Source organism: Oryx dammah, unplaced genomic scaffold, assembly GCF_014754425.2.
Source record: "Oryx dammah isolate SB20612 unplaced genomic scaffold, SCBI_Odam_1.1 HiC_scaffold_1, whole genome shotgun sequence".
NCBI lineage: Eukaryota > Metazoa > Chordata > Mammalia > Artiodactyla > Bovidae > Oryx > Oryx dammah.
Genome location: NW_024070185.1, coordinates 61,913,417 through 61,925,413, shown reverse-complemented (window position 1 = coordinate 61,925,413; position 11,997 = coordinate 61,913,417).

Sequence of the window (11,997 nt, the reverse complement as noted above, 5' to 3'; positions counted from 1 at the left end):
ACAAAAACAAACAGCCCTTCAAACAGAACCAGTGACAGAGATCATGGGCTGCAAAGCTGAAAATACTTGCCACCTGGCCCTTTACAGAAGTTTATGGACCCTGACCTAGAACATTATTTCTCTGAGAGGGTGTTTTGAGTTCTAGAAAAATTATTTATGAAATAGGTTTTTGAGTTATCACGTGCTTCTAAATCATGGACTGTACATTTTGGAAAGATTTAGTCATATAGCCACATGAGAAAATTCACCAATACAACATAAATAGTAAACTGTTAACAATGTTCTATTCATACATGTAAAACAGGATTATAACAAATCCATGTTTACACATATGTAGAAACTTCTAGAAGGATAAATACAGGTATGCTAACAATGGTTGCTTGGCGGGGAGGCATGTTCTCTGGCGGCTAAGGGAACTTTTCACTTTCTTCTCTACAGTATACTGTAGATTTTTTTCTAATCATGAGCATATTTTTATTTATTTTAAAATTTTTATTTATTTTTTTGGCTGCGCTGGGTCTTTGTTCCTGCACATGGGCTTTCTCTAGTTGCAGCGAGCATAGGCTGCTCTCTGTTTGTGGTGCATGGGCTTCTCACTGTGGTGGCTTCTCGGTACAGAAAGTGGGCTCTGGGGTGAGTGGGCTTCAGTAGTTGCAGCACTTGGTCTTAGCAGTTGTGGCACACGGGTTTGTTGCTCCATGGCATGTGGAGTCTTCCTGGACCAGGGATCAAGCCTCTGTCCCCTGCATTGGTGGGTGGACTCTTAACCACTGGACCAGTAGGGAAGTCTCGCATGTGTTGTTTTTATATGTGGAGCATAAGGAGAATAAAATGTCCTAACTTAAATAAGTTCAGTTATACAAATGTGAAACTATGTATCTTTGTCCTCTCCCCCCAAAAAATAACTGGTAAATATAGTTAGAGACATTTTTTTCTCCTAGAGCATCACATATGGATCAGAGAACCAGAAACCACTCAGGTCACTTATCAGCTGTGGAGCTGAGCCATTTGGGGCAGGTAAACTGGCTGGGGCTGGGCAGCTTGTTTCCAGGTATGCACTGATCTTTTCTCTTCTCCCAGAGACAAGGTTTTGGATAAAGCATTGTGCCTCCAGGCAGAAGACAGGTGCCTATGTGGATGGTGTTTCTCGCAGAGGGCTGAGCCGCTGAGAGCACCTTAGACCCATACTCGCCAAACCTGTGCAGTTCATCCAGTCTGGAAGAAGGAATGGGTCTCTGCTTGTGTCAGCTACACCCACTAGCTCTCTGTCTACCTGAATTTAGTGAGTTCACAGGCCATGTGATGGAAGGGGGTTGCTCTGCCTGGGTCCCCAGGGCCGGCCCTTACCCACTGTCAGGATGGGAATTCTGAGCTCAGTCAGCAGGAAAGGAAAGGCTAAGAAATGAAAATTAGCTGTTCCCTTAGATCAAGGGGAGGTGGAAGTGGGGCAGACTAGGAGGAAGGGCAGGCTGGCACAGTGGCAGGTGGCAGAGCTGAGTCTGTTGGTGGTGGTGGAGTAGGGCTGTTGACAGGTTGGGGGCTCAGGCTCTACCTGGGTTGGGGAGGAATTGAGGTCTGAGAGAACTGGCAGAGCCAAGGCAGGACAGAGTCCAGAGGGGTTAGGTGGGTTATCCAGGGACTTCAGGGACAAGAAGTCAGGGACCCTTTTTATTCCTTAGTTCTTTGCCCAGCATCCTATATTTGCCAAGATAAAAGATCACATTCAAAGTTACCTTACATATAGGAGGACAACACGAGTAAGAAGTGCTTGGAAACAGGCAAGGGGAAAACAAGCAACATAAAGTGGGCTGATTAGTGAAGCCATGCACAGACTGTCTGCTGGGTCCTGTGGTGGGAGGAGCTTGGCCATCAGAGCTTGCCCTCTCTTCCTCTTGGGATCCTACCACACAGACAAGCCTGCGTTAGCCTACTGGATGGTTAGGGATGCATGGCTGAGTCTCAGCAGACACCAAACTGGTCACCAGACATATAAGTGAAGCTATCCTACATCATGCAACTCTGAGTTGGCCTAGATGGCCCAGCCAACACACAGAATCATGAGGGGGAAACTTGTTCAATTTTTTATGTCCCTGTTTTGGGGATGATTTGGTATAAAACAAAAGCTAGCTTATGCATTTAACTACCACACTTGAGAGGAGCAGTGCAAGACGGGAATTTATTTAGCAGGAGGGTTAACATGACAAAATGCTTAAATGAAAAAGAGGTTTTTAATGCAGGATAGATTTTTGTGATGAAAGTCATGAAAAAGTAATAATAGCTAACATGTTAGGTACTGGAGTTAAGAGTATTAGTATGGATTATCTCATTATAAGGAAAGATACTGTTATCTCTGTTGTACAGATGAGAAGCTGAGGCTCAAGGACATTAAATTACAAGGTTTCATGGTTAGAAAGCAAGAAAATTTAGGACGTAAATCCTGAGTCTATCAGACTGCACAAACAACATTTTAAACACTAATAACTCCAAGGTTTCCAGCCCAGAAACATTTTTATTGTTGTTTAGTCACTAAGTTGTATCCGACTCTTTGTGACCCCATGGACTGTAGCCACCCCACCCCCCCTCACCCCCCCGCCAAGGCTCCTCTGTCTGTGGGATTTCCCAGGCAAGAATACTGGAGTGGGTTGCCATTTCCTTCTTCAGGAGATCTTCCCAACTCAGGGATCAAACTTGTGTCTCCTGATTGATAGGCAGTTTCTTTACCACTGTGCCACCTGGGAAGCCCTTCCAGCCTAGAAGACTCTTCGAATGGTGGTTCCATAAACTCCAGTGAAGAGCCATAAAGTGAAACTAAAACCAGGTACACCGCCTCTCTCCCTCAAATCACATCTCTGATTTCTGGGTAAACATTTAGTGAACCCATGCAGTTGTTTCTGCTCCCTGCTAAAATCCCAATAAATTGCAGCAAAAAGGGAAAATTAAACCCAAAGCAGAAATCAAGGAAACAGGAAATTAAAAGTAGAAATGAGTAAAACCAAAAGCTGGTTATTTTGGGTCAATTTGATAAACTTCTTTCTAGACTGATCAGAAAAAAAGAAAACGTCAATTAACAGTATTAGGAATGAGAGGTGACACCTCTATAGATTGTGCTGATATTTAAAGGGAATATTATGAACAACTTTGTGCCAATTTTAAAAACGTAGATGAAATGAATAAAAACTATGAATATACAAATTACAAAAACTGACTAAAGAAATAAATAACTTGAAGCACCTTTATATCTATTAAAGGAATCAAAATTGTAGTTAAAAACCTTTTCTCACAGAAAACTTCAGGCGCAGATTACTTCCCTGGTGAATTCTATCAAATATTTAAGGAAAAAAAATTCTAAATAAGCTCTTAAAATCCTGAAAATGAGGGAATACTTTCCAACTCATTCTATGACCCCAATATTACCGTGATGCCAAAACCAGACAAAAATATTACAAGAAAGAAAACTACAGACCACTATCTCTCGTTTGCAAAAATTCTAAACAAAATTTTAGGAAATTAAATACAACAGCATATTAGAGGATAATATATCATGACCAAGTAGGGCTTACCCCAGGAATGTCTAGTTGGTTTTAACATTAAATAAATCAACATAATTCACCATATTTACAAACTGAGAAAGAAAAACTCTATGCTCATTTTGATAGATGCTGAAAAAACATTTGACCAAATAGCCAATCTGGTAACAACTGTCAGAAAACCAGGAACTGAATGGAACTTCCTCAATCTGATAAAGGGCATCTACAAAAAAATCTACAGCCAACATCATACTTAGTGTGAAAGACTGAATGCTTCCCAGACTAAGATCAAGAACAAGACAAGGATGTCTATACATACCACTTCTATCCAGTATTGTACTGCAGGTACTAGCTAATGCAGTAAGGCAAGAAAAAGAAAAAGCACACAGATTAGAAAGGGAGAAATACAATTTTCCTTATTTACAGGTGATACATCTATGTAGAAAGTCCTAAATAGTAAACAGAAAAAGCCACAGGACTAGTAAGTGAGTTTAACAAAAGTTATATGGAATATAAGGTAAAAAACCCCCAAATTTTTAAATTAAAAAAGTTAAAAAAAATTTTTTTTTGCTGCACCACATGGCTTGCAAGGATCTTAGTTCCCCAAGCAGGGATCGAACCCAGGCCCATGGCAGTGAAAGTCCTAACCACTGGACCACCAGGAATTTCAAACAAAAATCAATTTTATCTCTCTATATTAGCAGTGAACAATTGGAAACTTAAAATAGCATTTATGTAAAAATATGAAATAGAGATAAAATTTATCAAGATATGTGTAATATCTGTACACAGAAAATTACAGAACTTTGCCAAGGGAAATTGAAGAAGGCCTAAATGCATTGAGAGATGTACAGTGTTCGTGACTTAGAGAACATGGTATCATTAAAATAAAATATCAGCTTTCCTCAAATTGATTTATGGATGGAAGGAAATGGAGCAGGCAGACTCAGCCAAGGAGAACTTCAACGGGAAAATCCTGAGACTGGCTCTGCGTCTCTACCTCCAGTATCAGCCTCAGTCCATCAGCAAGCTACTCTTTAAGGCTTGGCCGTTCCAGATCTTGGGCAACCAGCACTCTGCAGGGGGGAGGACAATTCCTCGGTCACTGGACCCCATTGACCCCTCGGACGTCCATTCAGTTTTATGTGCATCTCCCAGCTCACGGGCTCTCAGGACATCCTTCAATTGTGGCTCAGGAGCTGCAGTCTTCTTGGACTTCTTCCCTGGGCTTTTTGGCCTTCAAAGGAATTCCTAAATTAATCTCCAGCATCCTTTTCCTAAAGTAGAAAGAAGATGCTCCCCTCCAGACCTCTTCCTCTCTTTGCTCTGCCTCTGGGTCTCTGCTCCTCCGTGACTGGAGTCTGTTGGGGCATGACTCCATTCTCATCTCTTGGGTCATGTCCTGCCATTATTTGACTTGGAGTGACTCCAGACTGCCTCTCTCGTCCCCCATACATTCCCACTCTGCCACAATCTGTCCATGATGATGGATATGAGAAACCAAAAAGTTTGTCTGCTCTCCTAGAATTAAGGTCCTGTGTGGACCATGGCCAACATCTCAGGGCCATCTGAGTTTCCTTGTTCACAACTGAGGAACTGGGAGAGGACTGTCCAAGATGGGGGCTGAACTTTTGTGATCAGCTTGTCTCCTGACCTGCCAAGGGTTTCTACCTCAGCTTAGCTATCCCTCATCCCATGGGCATCTGAGAGAGAAAAGTGGGCTGAGGAAGAGGCCATGATTGAGTCTGTATTAGCTAAATGGTTTATGAATTCAAGGAGCTTGAGAGGTAAGCCCTAACTTTGCTGTACCCCAAACCATATAATCTGGGCTTCTGGTGCTTGTCTAACATCTGGATCAGGCAGGAAAACTTCCAAGAGGGTGCTTCCCTGATGGTACAGTGGATAAGAATCCAGCTGCCTATATAGGGGACATGGGTTTGATCCCTGGTCCAGAAAGACTCCGTGTGCTGCAGAGCAGCTAAGCCTGTACTGCACAGCTAATGAGCCCAAGCTTTAGAGTCTTCAAGCTGCAACTCCTGAACCCCGTCTGCCTAGAGCCTGTGCTCTGCAACAAGAGAAGCCACCACAATGAGAAGCCTATGCCCTGCAACAAAGAGTAGCCCCTGCTCACAACTAAAGCCCCCACACAACCATGAAGACCCAGCACAAACAATAAAGAAGTGATTTTTAAAAAAGTTTCCAAGAGGCATTCAGATGGTGCTCCTGACTCCCAGGAGGAGTCAGTGTACAGGTGGCCACACGCCATGAACTACACTCACCTATAGGGCTCTTGCCAGAGTCATCTACTCAACTTCTTGTCCAGGTGCATCTTCAGGGTGTTTTCCAGTTGCCTCTGATCTAATTTCTCCCTTGAATCCTCAGGTGACATACCAAGTTCCTTCCTGTCTCCTCAGAGTCAGACCCTGTACTCCTCACAGGGTGGCTTTCTAAAAACCTAAGTTGTTTGAGAGCTCTTCTTCAGGCAACATGCAAGGGTTCTTGTGGGTCACTTTGCCAGCACTTTCACATGGAAATTCCCTGGTTCCCTCAGTCTCCTGTGGCCAAGATATTTCTTTGCTGTTTTCCCTGCCAGTTTGCCCCAAGGCTGTCTCTGTACCAGGTGGGCCCAGTGTTGGATGAAACTCTTTGAAAGGTGGTGCTCAAGCTGCCCCCAGATCTCAATGCTAGTAGGAGATTCTCCAGCCAGGTTGGAGCCTGGTACTTGGGGGCAAAGAGGCCATGTTGCACTGAGGAATGTTGGGAGTGAGAGGATGAAAGTTTTCCTGAGATCTGTGGACCAAGGGTTCCAGCTGCTTATGCTATAGGTGCTGCTCTGGGAGTTAGGCCTGAGAGACTGTACTTCATCCCGGGGTTCAGAGAAGGACACTGCGCAGGGGCGTCACCCCAGACACTCCTGTCTGGGGTGACAGAGTAGGAGAGAGTTTGAATGTAGACCTGAGTTAGGGGTGGGGTTCAAGATAAGAGTGGGCTGGGGCTATAGTAGGGATTCTTTAGCCTGAATATGGACTGGGAATCTACTGAGTAAGACAAAGAGAGACACTAGTGGGGACCAGCCACCCAAGGCCAGGACAGTAGCCCCTGGGACCCACTATGCTGAGAGGGGAGACCCTGAAAGAGCTGGCTCCATTTCTGCTGCAAAGAGTCCCTTTGAGCTTTGGGACTCGGGAACTGCCGAGGACTGCAGCCTCTGTGGTTTGTCTGTGATGTTCTACAGGGCTTGGGAGCCTGTGGGTGTCCTGTGTGTCCACAAGAGACTCTGAAGTAGTCCTGGAAGATTTCCTTGGTAGTCTGCCTCAGTTGCTTGGTAAGTTGCTTCCTCTTCTCTCTCCTCCATAATTCGGAAATGAGCTCTTTTTGTGACTTGTGTCTCCAGGAGCCCCTGGAGGTAAGGGTGGAGGAAGATAGGCTACCACCTCAGCACATCTGCTGGCTGAGTTCCCCAGCAACAAGGAACCTCTGAGGGAGGGGAGGGCTCTGAACTGTGGAAGGCAAAGGAATGCAGAGGCCACTGCAACTTCTCAACCTCCCAGACATTGGAAGGTTACTGCTAACAATCACCCTGTCAAGATGCTCCCAGCAGGGATCTTCCATAAACTGTCCTCATCAAGAAGCCTGCCCAGATGGCTGCAAAACCAGGATGTATAAACTACGGTTGGGAGCAGGACAGGGATGTAAGGGCTCAGCAGGCCGGGCAGGAGTCACATTCTCCATATCACTGACTCGAAAATGCTACTTTTATTTCTTAAGGAGGGTTCCTCTCACATTCCCTTCCCTGTAGAATTACCCTCCCATGTCAACCACTGTTGCATGGGGGCCCTGCAGTCACAGAATCCATGCCAGGAAGAGGGGGACAAGACGAGAGGTCCGTCAAAACCTGCTTTCCCAAAGAGCAAGCAGGTCCCTTGTCATGTGCACTCCTTTCTGGAAAATTCTCCTAGGAAATCAGAAGACTTGGTCACATGTAGGGAAGGAAGGAGCAAAGCATCTTATGGGAGACTGAGCAAAACCAAATGAACCAGTCTTCTAGATAATTGAGGAGGCTTTTGATGCATCTTTGAATCTAGCACAGCTCTGTGCTCAGTGGCTTATGTATCGCAGATACTCGGTGTTTTTGTTAAAGGGAAAATTTTGTGTAAATGAACAAAGGAACAAAGAATAGATGAATAAATGATTGGGGTGGGTGGAAAAACTGCCCTCTGAGGGAGGCTCTTGGGAGACTAGACTTCAAGAGCCCCAAGCATTAGCAGGCAAGGTCTATCAGTGACAACAATAGACAGGCTCAGGTATGGGATAGCTGTGAGGGATGAAGGTCAAGTGTATCTTTAGGAGGAATCTGAGCCTTAGAAAAGTTAAAACAGTCTGTCCCGATCAGGACCCAAAAGGCCTGCCTATAGATATCCATTCCACTGTGTCTCACACTGCCATCTGGTGGGCAAGACCCACCAACCAGCTCCACCTCCAGACCTAGCAGGGAACCAGCGAAGTGTACTCCTTCCTGTGACTCTCTGATGAGGGCTTTGTTTTCTAAGAGGGTTGAGCTGCAGGGTTGGACTGTGGATGTCTACCTGGGTCTCAGGAAAAGGAGAGATTAAGGTTAACCCTCGAGTGCTATGGACTGAATAGTCAGAACCTTACCTACCACATGCTCCCTCTTTGTTGCTGTTCCTCCCTCCACACTGATGCGGAAAAACAAGAAAAGAATGAGGGGCTTGGACTCAATTCTTATTCTCCCCTCTTTAGGCAAATCATTATTCACAGATAAATCTTTCTACATTGCATTGACAGAGCTCTATGTTTCTATTTCATTTATAAAATGGATTATATATATATATATATATATATATTTTAATCTCAAAAGTTGTCTGTGTGGGGTTCCCAGTTGATTTTCTTCCATTGGTAGACCTCTCCTGAACAAAGGGACAAACTCTCAGACATGATTTGCTCTAGAAGATGAGGTTCTGTTCCATGACAGCACTGTGGCTTCAGTGTCTGATTAGAGGCTCAGCATTGCTGTTTAGATCAGCTCTAACACAAAGGAAAGGCTTGGCCAAGACACCTGGATGCAGGATTGGGGTGGGATATGACTGATGAACCAGTGTTGAGGACTGTTCAGTTTTTCTGAACTCTCTTAATAATCCTATCCATGGCCCCTGAATTGCATGGTTGGGTTTTTTCCCAGAGTTACAACACCAAACAGATGGTCTGGGGTATTGGACAAAGGCCCTACTAGTCTCTATTCTAGCCTCTCTCTCCTACAAGGATGATAGTGTCTTCTTTCATGAGAGTTCCCATCTCTGGGCCAACAGAGTTAATTTAGAAAACTGGGAAGAGGCACAGGAAAGAAAAACCCTCAATTTCTGCTGGGGGCTCATCTTCTATTTCTCTAGGGTGGTGGTTGGGGGGTGGGGGGTTAGCCTCTCAGCCTAGCAGTCCCTCAAGCTTTTCTAAATTCTTCCACTCTTCTCTGGGTCTTTTTTACTCTCCACTCCGTATTTTCATCATATCATTTATCTTATGCTATTTCCTATTTCTTCCACCTAGAACTAGATATTAACTGGATCCTTCTTTACCCCTGGGAAATCTCAACTTGAACTTCATCAATTCCATAGACTTTGAAGCTCTTTCAGTTCTGGAATTTTTTGCTCTTGCATCAACACAGACACACAACTCATCCTTTGCTCCCTTCATTATTCTCAGAAAAATCCACTTACACATAAAAGAATTAGCAATGCAGCCTTTTTTAAAAGACGGTGTGGGAGTGACCAGAGGGAGACAGGCCCATAAACATACACCATAGTAAACAGCTTAAAATCCTCTCTGATGAATTCCCTTTCTTTCAGAATCCCTTTGCATTAGTGTGCCTCTAAGGGCTCTCAGCCCTCCCTCCTTCACCCCTGCAGTGTCCCCCTTACCGGTCCCTCCCTCCTCTCTCCCAGGTGCCTCCCTTTTCCCAGCATTATAATGCTTCTTCCTTACTACACAGAGCAGTTCCCCTCTCCTAAAGCCCTGCCCAAACCTGCATATGCAAACCCATCCTGATTTGAAGAGTAGGTGAGGCCTTCTCTTTAAGCATTTCAACTTTTAAAGGCAGTAGTTGGAGTTACACATGAAAATATATTTTATTAATTTTGAATCAGGCTTCCCTTGTGGCTCAGCTGGTGAAGAATTCGCCTGTAATGCAGGAGACCTGGGTTCGATCCCTGGGTTGGGAAGATGCCCTGGAGAAGAGAAAGGCTGCCCACTCCAGTATTCTGGCCTAGAGAATTCCATGCACTGTAGTCCATGGGGTTGCAAAGAGTTGGACACAACTGAGCAACTTTCACTTTCTTTCAATTTTGAATCATGCCTAAGGTTATTTCTTCCATGAAGGATTTCTTGATTTTTCTCATCTATTTTTTACATTTTTACCACCCTCTCTTGAAATAATCTCAACTTTTTTTTTCTTTTGAGATCATGCATTTCACATCGTCAAATTTTCTTTTTTAACAGATTTATGAGGCACAATTGTTTAAAATGTACAAAATTTGATGAGTTTTGACATAGGCATATACCAGTGAAACCACCACCACAATCAAGAAGATGAGAAAATTAGTAAAACAAGTTCCAATCAAGAAGTCCAACTGCTAAACTGTAATATATATTCCCATACTGGTAGCTTCATATGAGATTGAGCAGGCGTGACCCTGCAGAGCCCGGAGGTGCTGGGCTGGGAAGCACAAAGATGCATATAGTAGGGCACTGGGCCTAATGGTGGAGCCACTGCTGCCTCCCAGGCCACCTGTCCTTCCTGCTGGGGTGCACACACCTATAGAGGTCTCTGATTTAATAAATGCACTGCATCCTGAAGAATGGCACTCTGTTCTTTCAATGTGTTGCCTGGTACATCAGTTGTGCCTTTAGCAGGGCGTTTCAGTATTCTGTGAGGCTGGCTGCCTCCAATTTCATTAGGTGATTATCAAGCTATTCATCCCATGACCACAGGCCATCCCCATACCACTTTTACAGGTATGACCCAGCACAGGTCATATACTGTGCTGGGTGGAATTCCATGCCTGTGGACTAGGCAATTCTTATGCCCATAGGCAGAGAAGGTGATGACACCCCACTCCAGTACTCTTGCCTGGAAAATCCCATGGATGGAGGAGCCTGGTAGACTGCAGTCCATGGGGCTGCGAAGAGTCGGACATGACTGAAGCGACTTAGCAGCAGCAGCAGCAGCAGCATGCCCATAGGGGGTCAAAGTAATAGGATGACGATAATGGGAAGCATATTGAGAAAACAGAGGGTGTCGTGTATAATAGGCAAGATGAGTGCCTATATAAAGCAAAGGGAAAGAAAAAGGATTCTGTAGAACCTGAAAGTTAATCCTGTTCTGTCAACTTGGAAGAAGCTAGCCACTTCCAAAGTGCCAGTTTTGGAAAGTTCCTAAGAATCTTGTCTGTGGTCTGATGGACTGGATGGTTTGTAGTCGGGAGAAAGTGAGGCATGTCTTTTCAGCTGGTGGACATGTATCCAAGGATAACACTTTGGAGGTTCATGATGTCAGTTAATAGTGGCTGATGAGACCCTCTCTTTCAAGGCTCAAGGGCAGTTTTTCTTTAATGTCTTTTCCAGAAACCAAATCTCCATATTTCAGATCATGCAGAGGTTGCTTAGGTGGTATTTTTACAATTTCTAAAAGCAAAACAACAACAAAAATTTTTTTTTTTCCAGCCACCGTCTCGTCTTTTATACCCATTTCTTGTACGGCTCTCCCCAAGACGGGGAATGGGGGAAGTCATTTCTTAATCCTATCTGACTTCCTTCTTCTTCTCCAGAGACCCACGCAGAGCGGGTGCAGGTAAATATTTAGAAAAAAATGTTGAACCGCATGGCATGGTGCCCGCTGTGCTCGCAGTGGGCTCGCTCTCTGCCAGCCGCCGCTCGTTCTCTCCGCGTGTCCAGTCCGGTGGATCTGTGCCGTGGCATGCACCGCTTCAGTCCTGACAGCCTGGCCACCATCCAGGGCAGGACTCACAGCTTGATGAAGCCAGAGGAATGCCTGCAGCGGATGAGCACATACCCAGCCCAGGTGTGATCGGTAGTGAAATCACTGCAGCTTCCGGTGAGGAGTGGAGCTCCATGACCCCAACAGGAAGGTGGTCATGGACACGTTAGTAGAAAGATTTTCCGGAATACAAAGCCCCTTGCATCTTACTCTATCCAGGGTTCTCACCATTGAAGTGTTGCTGTTTTCTCTTCTTTTGACTTCCAGTGTCAGGAGATGGCATTTATAAGGGAAGGTTTTCCTTGTAGTCTCACTTGCTCAACTGTGGAATGGGCTGCCGTGGGAAGTTTGAGTTTCCTGCCTGGGGTGCTGGATACCATCTTGGCAGAGCCGTTGTGGTGGTGGGAAGAGAACTCCCAGCCCCGAGATGCTATGAATCTTTGGTGTCCGTTGTTCCTAGGA